The following is an 8,239-nucleotide window of genomic DNA, read 5'->3' on the forward strand; positions in this document are numbered from 1 at the left end:
CTATGAGTCGGGTTTGACTCGATGGCACATAACAACAACAACAACATGGTTATCTGATTCAAAATGGCCATTTCAATTCACTAGTGGCTAGGATATCAATCTTTATGTGTTCCATTTCATTTTTTACAACTTCCAATTTTCCTAGATTCATACTTCGTGCATTCCATGTTCCAATTATTAATGGATGTGTGCAGCTGTTTCTCCTCAGTTTGAGTTATGTCATATCAGCAATTGCAGGTCCCAAAAGCTTTACTTATGAAGAGCAGTGAAACACTGTCTGATATATTACTGGACAACTTTATGAATAGCTCTGAAACATTGTCTGATATAGTGCTGAATGATGAGGCCCTCAGGTTGGATGCACTCAAAATATAGCTGGGTAAGAGCTGCTTCATCAGAGTAGTACTGACCTTAATGATATGGGTAAAATAAAGCAAAGCTCAAGGTTGGCAGGCAGTATACTGGCTGTTGACTCTGACAGATGACGAATCTAAGATCTCCAGGCCGAATGGTGGATTGTTCGCTCAGGGACAGTTGTAGGCAGCACAACAGGATCCAGATCCACAGAAGAGTCTCTTATTTCCCAGGATGTCCATCTATATATTGGAAGCAGGCCACACCCCTAAGAAACTCCCTTTCAACAGATTGACTGCTCAAAGCATATACATCTGACTTCATCATGAGAATAACCACATCACACCTGTTTAAGCCACTCAGAATTCTGGTCCAGCCAAGTTGACACACAACCCCAGTTATCACAGAGCCCAACATTGCCTACAGGAAAACAGCCCAACTTCTTGGCAAGGCATGAAAAGTTCTCCACAACGTGGCTTCTTCCCTGCTGACCCTGGCTCCAAGCAGCTTTCTTTGCTAACTACTCTCCAGTCTTGGAGAGAGCTAGCACTTCCTCCAGGAAAACCAGTTGCCATCAAGTCAGCTCTGACTCCTGGTGACCCCATGTGCGTCAAAGTAGAACTGTGCTCCAGAAGGTTTCCAGTGGCTGATTTTTCAGAAGTAGATTGCCAGGCCTTTCTTTTGCAGTGCCTCTCAGTGGGCTTGAACTTCTAACCTTTTGATTAGCATCTGAGTGCATTAACTGTACCACCCTAGGACTCTGGGCGCTTCCACATCTGTCCACTTTTGCCTCAAGTGCCCTCTTGAGTGTCATATCCTCTGTGAAGTCTTTCCCTGACCTCTCCCATCACCCTATGCACCTTCCCACCCCAAAATAGAATACATCATGGTGGTGGAATAATTGGGAAAAGGATGGTAACAAAGGCTGCACAACCTAAATGTAGTCAATGTCACTAAATTGCACATGTGGAAAGTGTTGAATAGGTGAAGGTTTTGTTGTGTATATTTTTACTGCAATTAAAAAAAAAAAAATTCATTCATCTGGGCTCCCTTCTTCCTTCCATGCAGTGACACCCACTGTGGTCCACTGCCTGGCAGTCAGCAGTGAATGTATGTCCCCTCAGTTGTGGAATCTGTGAGGACAGAGTAATGGTTCCATTTTTTGCCCCAACACCACACCCCCATGCTGCACAGAGTAAATATTCAACAAATGTTTGCTTAATGAAATCACTTCCAAGCAATTTGAAGTCTTTCTATGCAAAGGAGCCATCAATCAATCAATGTCCCATAAGCCTCTCCTTCTGCCTGAGGACCCTTAGGATTTATGTAGCTTGTGCCCAGGCTGTTTGTGAAGAAGTGGGACTTGCATCTGTTTAACAAGGTGTCCACATATACCAAGCACTGTGCTAGGTGCATTGGGTGTTACAGCACGGTCCCTGCCTTTAAGAAATATATTGTCTAGTGTGGGAGATAAGACAAGCAACTACATACTTATCATAGGACGTCGTCATTGTTAGTTGCTATGGAGTCGGCTCCGACTCACAGTGACCAGAATGAAACATTGCCCAGTCCTGCGCCATCTTCATGATTGTTGATATGTTTGACTCTATTGTTGCAGCCATTGCATTATTGAGTGTTTCTAATTTAGGGGGCCCATCATCAACACTAAACTGGACAATGTTCTATTGTGATCCTTAATGTTTTCCTTGGCTGTTTTTTGGAAGTAGATTGTCAGTCCTTTGTTCCTATTCTATCTTGGCCTCTAAACTCTGCTGAAACCTGTCCACCATGGGTGACCCTGCTGGTCAAATACTGGTGTGATAGCTTCCAGCATCACAGAAACACTCAAGACAGACACCACAGTACAACAAACTGACAGCTGTGTGGTGGAACCACAGGATTACCCTATGGTTGCCGTCAACTCAGTTCCGACTCATGGCAATTCCACGTGTGCCGGAGTAGAAACAGGCTCCAGAGGATTTTTCAATGGCTAAGTTTTTGGAAGTAGATTACCAGGATTTTCTTCCCAAGCACCTCAGGGTGGATTCAAACCTCCAACCTTTCAATTAGCAGCTAAATGTGATAACCATTTACACCACCCAGGGACTCCAGTATCATAGAATAGCGAGGAGTAAGAAGGAGGAGAAGCCATGTATTTATAACCTACCTGCCTCCTAATGTGAGTAGACTGTATCCAGTCAGGGCCCTTGGTTGTTCTGGACTCCTTGATGAAGGCAGATATGCAAGTGTAGGGAAAGGAGTTAGATAAACTGAATTTTCTTCCACCACTAAGGGAAAAAAATATGGAGCTCCACAAATAATTCAGGAGGGAGGGTATCAAGTGCAGAGTTGGGAGAAGGGGATTGGAAAGCAAGTGGGTAAGGTAACAGAAGGTTCTGTAGCATGACCTCATCCCTTACAGCATCAGTAATTCCTTTAGTCAGGAACTGTTTGTATGAGGGGCTGTTTTTTGGAAACCAGTAGGGGACCGAGCTTCCTATTTCACATGACTTGGCAGAACAAACTAAAATGCTCTTAGAAATGGGAGCCCAAGAGGCATAAAGAGTCTTGAGAAATGAATATACTTCCTTGCCCCCCAGGAATTAGAAATGGGGGTGAAGTGGAAGAGGACTTTGGGACTGAATTTGGAATTTGTGTTCTGTGAGGAGGAATATCAAGATGATTTTATATAGCTCTCAAGGGAAAAGAAGCCTCTATCTGACATTTGAGTTACGCTATAAATCAGAGTAAGATAATGATGAAATGTCTTGTTCAGTATGATCATGAAAGTGCTATGATGATGGTGATAATAGTGATGATAAAGACACGCACAGGGGGCCGTGCCCTATTCTTCTTCCTCGCCCTCCCCTCTGAGGTCTTAGTGCTGAATCAGCTTTTGGAGTCTCCCATACTGAGGAAGTGCTCAGGGAAAATCCTTTTTATGGCTATTGAAAGGATGTTGTTGAAGACACTGGTTAGCATTGTGTGTTGGTGAGCAAAGCCATGATGAAGAACTAAATCCCCATGACATTGACTTGACAGCAATAGTTTTTTTTGGTTATGTGCAGTCTAGAACTGATCCAGGGCACAGTTGAAGCCATATTCTCTAGAGATATTCCATTCAAGGAGGTAGGGCACAAGAGGGTGGCCCTGTCTTCCCTCTCCTCCTTCCAGGTGGCCACATAAAAGGTGATGCCTTCCTCTGAGCAGGCTCATCCATATCATCTTTCTGAGTGGATGTGCTCTCTTCCTTTCTCCTGACACCAGGCTAGGGCTGCAGTCTCTGCCGAGTCCTAGGCCAGGTGGGCCCCAGGCACTGAAGGAAGCGTGCTGCTTCTCCCCCTGGCCCTAGTGGGCTGTCATGAGATCCTGAGCCTGATCATAGTGGCAAGACTGGAGTTTCATGTTGAGGTGGTGGGCTGAGAAACAGAGCACATTTCACACATTGCTTAGCTCAGAGGTTATTTAGGAAAGGAGGCCTGGGCTAAGAACCAAATCCAGCTTTCTACGGTTCTCTGCAGTGCCTGTTGGGCCCAGGCCCCAGATAATAGTGTTACCTCTCATTTTCTTGTAAGAGGCTTCTTGGTACAAATATACCTCATGTAGACAATTGCTTGGGTTTAAATACCACTTACTAGCTGATTGTGTAGCCTTAGATGAATTGTTTACTCTTGCAGTGCCTTGCTTTCCTCATCTGTAAAATGGGAATATGATTGTTGTGTTAATGAGTTGATACACGTAAAGCACTTATACCTCACTTGAGATTGAATTAGATTGAATTACGTCCCCAAAAAATATGTGTTGTAAATTCTAATCCTTACAGCAGTTATAATCCCATTAGGGGTTTTCTTTGTTATGTTAATGGAGTCATTTTAGTATTGTCTTAAGTCAATATCTTTTGAGATATAAAAGAGCAGATTAAGCAAACAGCAAGTAAGCAGAGATGGAGGAAAGACAGAAGCCCCACCTTGTGAAAACTGATCAGCAAGGAATCAAAGAGCAAGGACTTTCCCTCAGAGCCAACGGAGAGAGCCTTCCCCTAACGCTGGCACTCTGAGTTCAGACTTCTAACCTCCTAAACGGTGAGAAGGAGCTCTGGTAGCATAGTGCCTAAGTCACTTGACTGCTAACCAGAAGGGTGGAGGTTCAAACCCACCAGCCACCCCTCAGAAGGAAGGTTGGGCAATCTACTTCTGTAGTGATACTGCCTCGGAAACCCAAGGAGGGGTCGCTATGAGTTGGGTCCAACTCAACGGCACATAACAACAACAAATGGTGAGAAAATAAATTTCTGTTAGTTAAAGTCACCCACTTGTCATATTTCTGTTATAGCAGCACTAGAGAACTATGTCATATGGTTAGCACTCAGTTAACATTAGTTGTCATTTCTCCCATCTAAGGCCAGTCCCTCCAGAACCCTGACAATGGCAATGTCCAACTTTTCTCCTGAGTGACTGCCCTATCACAGTGGGTGGCATGGCTATTCATCCAGATGAGCAAGCCACAAACTTAGGAATTATGCTTGACATCTCCCTCCGCGCCCTCTCCCACACACACAAATCACTAAGGCCATCACCATCAACATCTCCATCTCTCAGACCAATTCCCTGTCCTTTCCATAACCTCTCGCCAAAACTAGGCATAACCCCCTAACTGCAACACCTCATTTTCCACCCTGCCGCCAGAGTGACACTTTGAAAAGCAAATCTGATTACGTTACCTCCTCCCTGGACTATCTGTGCTTAAGTCCCTTAATGACTTTCCACTGTTCTTGGGATAAAGACCAAAATTCTACCACCAGACCTGACTGAATATGTTAGGATGTTTTTGGCCCTGAAGATCATCAGAAAGCTTTACCAAAATAGTCTTACAATGCGAGGCAGTTTATGATCTCTCTAACTGCTAACCAGAATGTCAGCGGTTCAAACCCACCAGCCGCTCCACAGAAGGAAGATGGGCGATCTACTTCCATAAAGATTTACAGCCCAGGAAACCCAATGGGGGTTGCTATGAGTCAGCATCGACTCGACAGTGGTGGGTTTTGATAACAGAATGATGGCATGTGGCATGGCTAAGGTTCTAGCTCCTTATTCTGCTATCCTCTCAGCACTGCCTTCTTCCCTAGGTCTCAGCTTTATCCACATCCCAGCTTCCTTTTCATCAGCACCAAGTGGAACACTTCCAGAGAGAAAAATGAACATCTTGCCCAGATAAGAAATAAAATTCCTTGCCTTCAGCCTGAATGAATGAATGCCCATGTGCCCATTCCCAACCCAAAATGATTTCTAATAACACATAATGCACTGAGTCCCTTCACCCCCTGCCCCTGGTGGTAAATGGATCCTTAGCAAAACAACATATTACAATCATGTTAAGAGATGCAATTGATAAAAGCAGAAAGTGTTGTCTTAATGTGGATCAATGCTGAAAGCTATGAAATGGTTAACCATCAACCTTAAAGCTTCCCACTGTCCTTGAGAGTGTATCCCAGGGGTCCCAAGGGCCTTGACCCCCACAGTAATAAACTGTGAGAGCAGATGGCTAGAACACAAGGAGCTCTCTTCTTGGTCTCATCTTAGACAGACTCTGAATGGACTGGATGCAAAAGGTAAGAAAATGCTGCCATAGCATCTTCTGCACCCTGGATGGGTTCTCAGTTAACTGATTGCTTCATTCGGAAGATGGACTTCCCCAGCTCCAGTTTCCAGATATTGAAGGCACAAGAGAGAGGTGACAGAAGAGTCTCAAAGAATGAGTGGTGACTGATTACTACACAGGTTAAAGGCACACTTTGAGGGATCCACTTTCATTTTGTTCCCATCTAGTGGTGGTGGCACTGGGGAACAGTGAGGAAGAGGCTTGGCCTGGCCTCAGGAAGACAGAGCCGGCCTCTCCGTGTCCCTGCAGTAACTAATCTCCAGCAACACCCAGGCGCTCTGAATCACCGCCAGGCTCTTTGTGAGCTGGACACGATTCCTTCCTACTCCTGTTTTCTGCTGGTAGGAGGCTGGAGGGTGGCAGCAGGGAGGAGAGGTGGAGCGGGAACCTCCTTCGGCCAGGCAGGAAAATAGCTTGAGGCAGCTGAGCAGTCCTACTCTTTGACTGGAAAATGTCTCTGTTGGACCTTGCTTTTAAGAGTCATCCCCTCCCAACCTCATTTTGCCAGGAGGATGATGGAACAGCTGTCACCAGTTGGGTCTGACTCATTAGTTTATCATCTCTCCCCACCTCTTTCCCCAACCCCCTCCCTCCAAACCCACCCACCCCAGAAAATGCCTGAGCACAGTCGACTATTTTAAGAACTGAATTCCCTGTCGGCATGGCAACTTCCGTGGCTGTACCTCTTGTCAGTTGCTGCCTGGATGGAAGAAAAGCCACCTTTCACCAGGCGCCCCAGCCAGCCCCACAGCAGAGGCGGCGAACAGATCCTGCACGGCCGGAGGGTGGACATCTATGCCACATATGCTTCTTTGTGTGTCTGCTTATTTTATAACCCTTAAAAAATGTAAAAAACCATTCTCAGCTTGTTGGCCGTACAAAAACAGGCTACGGCCAGAATTACCTCAAGAGCCAAAGTTAGCTCAGCCCTGTTGTAGGAGCAGAGCAGCAGGTTTTCATATTGGCTGGATTTCTCATTGTGGAAGTTTGAAGGGTTGAGGCAGGGAAGAAGGCTGACAGGGGAAGACATGGGAAGGGGATTTGGGAAAGACAATGTGATTGAACAATGATCTTTTAATGTTCCCACTTAAATACACACATTTTATTATATGTTAGAGGTTAATTTATTTTCTTCATGGACCTCAAAATTAAAGTCTTAGAATATTCCATCTTCACTACACACCCAAAAAAGATAAAGCCTTATGATTTATGATTTCCACGTATACAAAATTGTGTTTATGTGATAACCTCCCCCATCATTCTTTGCAAACACCAGATTTTTCTCCGGATGTGTTGAGAAAAGGAATGTTTTAAATGTGCCTTTATGTTTCCTTTCTTCTTTTAATTTGCTGTAATTATAAAAAATGGAAGCATATTTAAAAGTAGAATAGAATTATAAAATAAACCCTCATGTACCCACTATTACCAATTTAGCTTAAAGGGCATTTCTATGTATATTGAAGAAATGGTTTATACTTTCTTAACAATTGAGAAGGGTAAGAAACAAACAATACACTTGCAATTAGTATTTGTATAGCATCCAGTTCTAGGTCACGTCTGAAAGTGATTGGTGAGGTAGGAGTAGGAGGGACAGCTATAGGAGAGAAAAGAGGACTACTCTCTGATGGTTACCATGGAAACCACTGGGTTGAGATGGTTGAGTTTGCTTATGGGGCAGCCAGGTTCCCCGCTAATGGACTCTGGGTCAGAACTATGGGAGAACTCCTCAAGCTGGTCCCCCTGGAGACCCCCATCCTTGCTGTCTCTGAACACCCTCCCCCATACTATTGTTACTTTGAAAATATTCTTATCCTAAATGTCTAGGGTTTGATTAAAAGAGAGATGCTTTGTTGTTCCTCAATTTTAGGACTTCATTTTGCATCAAGTAGGCCAAGGTGTTAATCTGTATATTCACTTTGAAGAATTCTGGAATTTTATAGTAAACAGCTAGAGTCCTGTTTACAACAATGCAGCAGAGTCCCTGGATAAACAACAGGAGAACTTGTGGAAGTACTGAGGTGCTGGTTCCCACATCAGAATGCCCAAAGGAGCAGTACAGACAACAAATACGAACCCTTTTGCATATACAGTACTGAGTTGTTAGTGAAAGCAAACATGGGTATATGGACGGATAGATAGGTGAACAAGCTAAACAATTAGGTATGTCTAAATGGGGAGTGTATCCAAGATCATATAGGGTTGGCAGACAATGGGCCTATAAGTTCAT

This window comes from Orycteropus afer, unplaced genomic scaffold, assembly GCF_000298275.1.
Source record: "Orycteropus afer afer isolate SDZICR_OR568_19922 unplaced genomic scaffold, OryAfe1.0 scaffold00559, whole genome shotgun sequence".
Classification (NCBI taxonomy): domain Eukaryota; kingdom Metazoa; phylum Chordata; class Mammalia; order Tubulidentata; family Orycteropodidae; genus Orycteropus; species Orycteropus afer.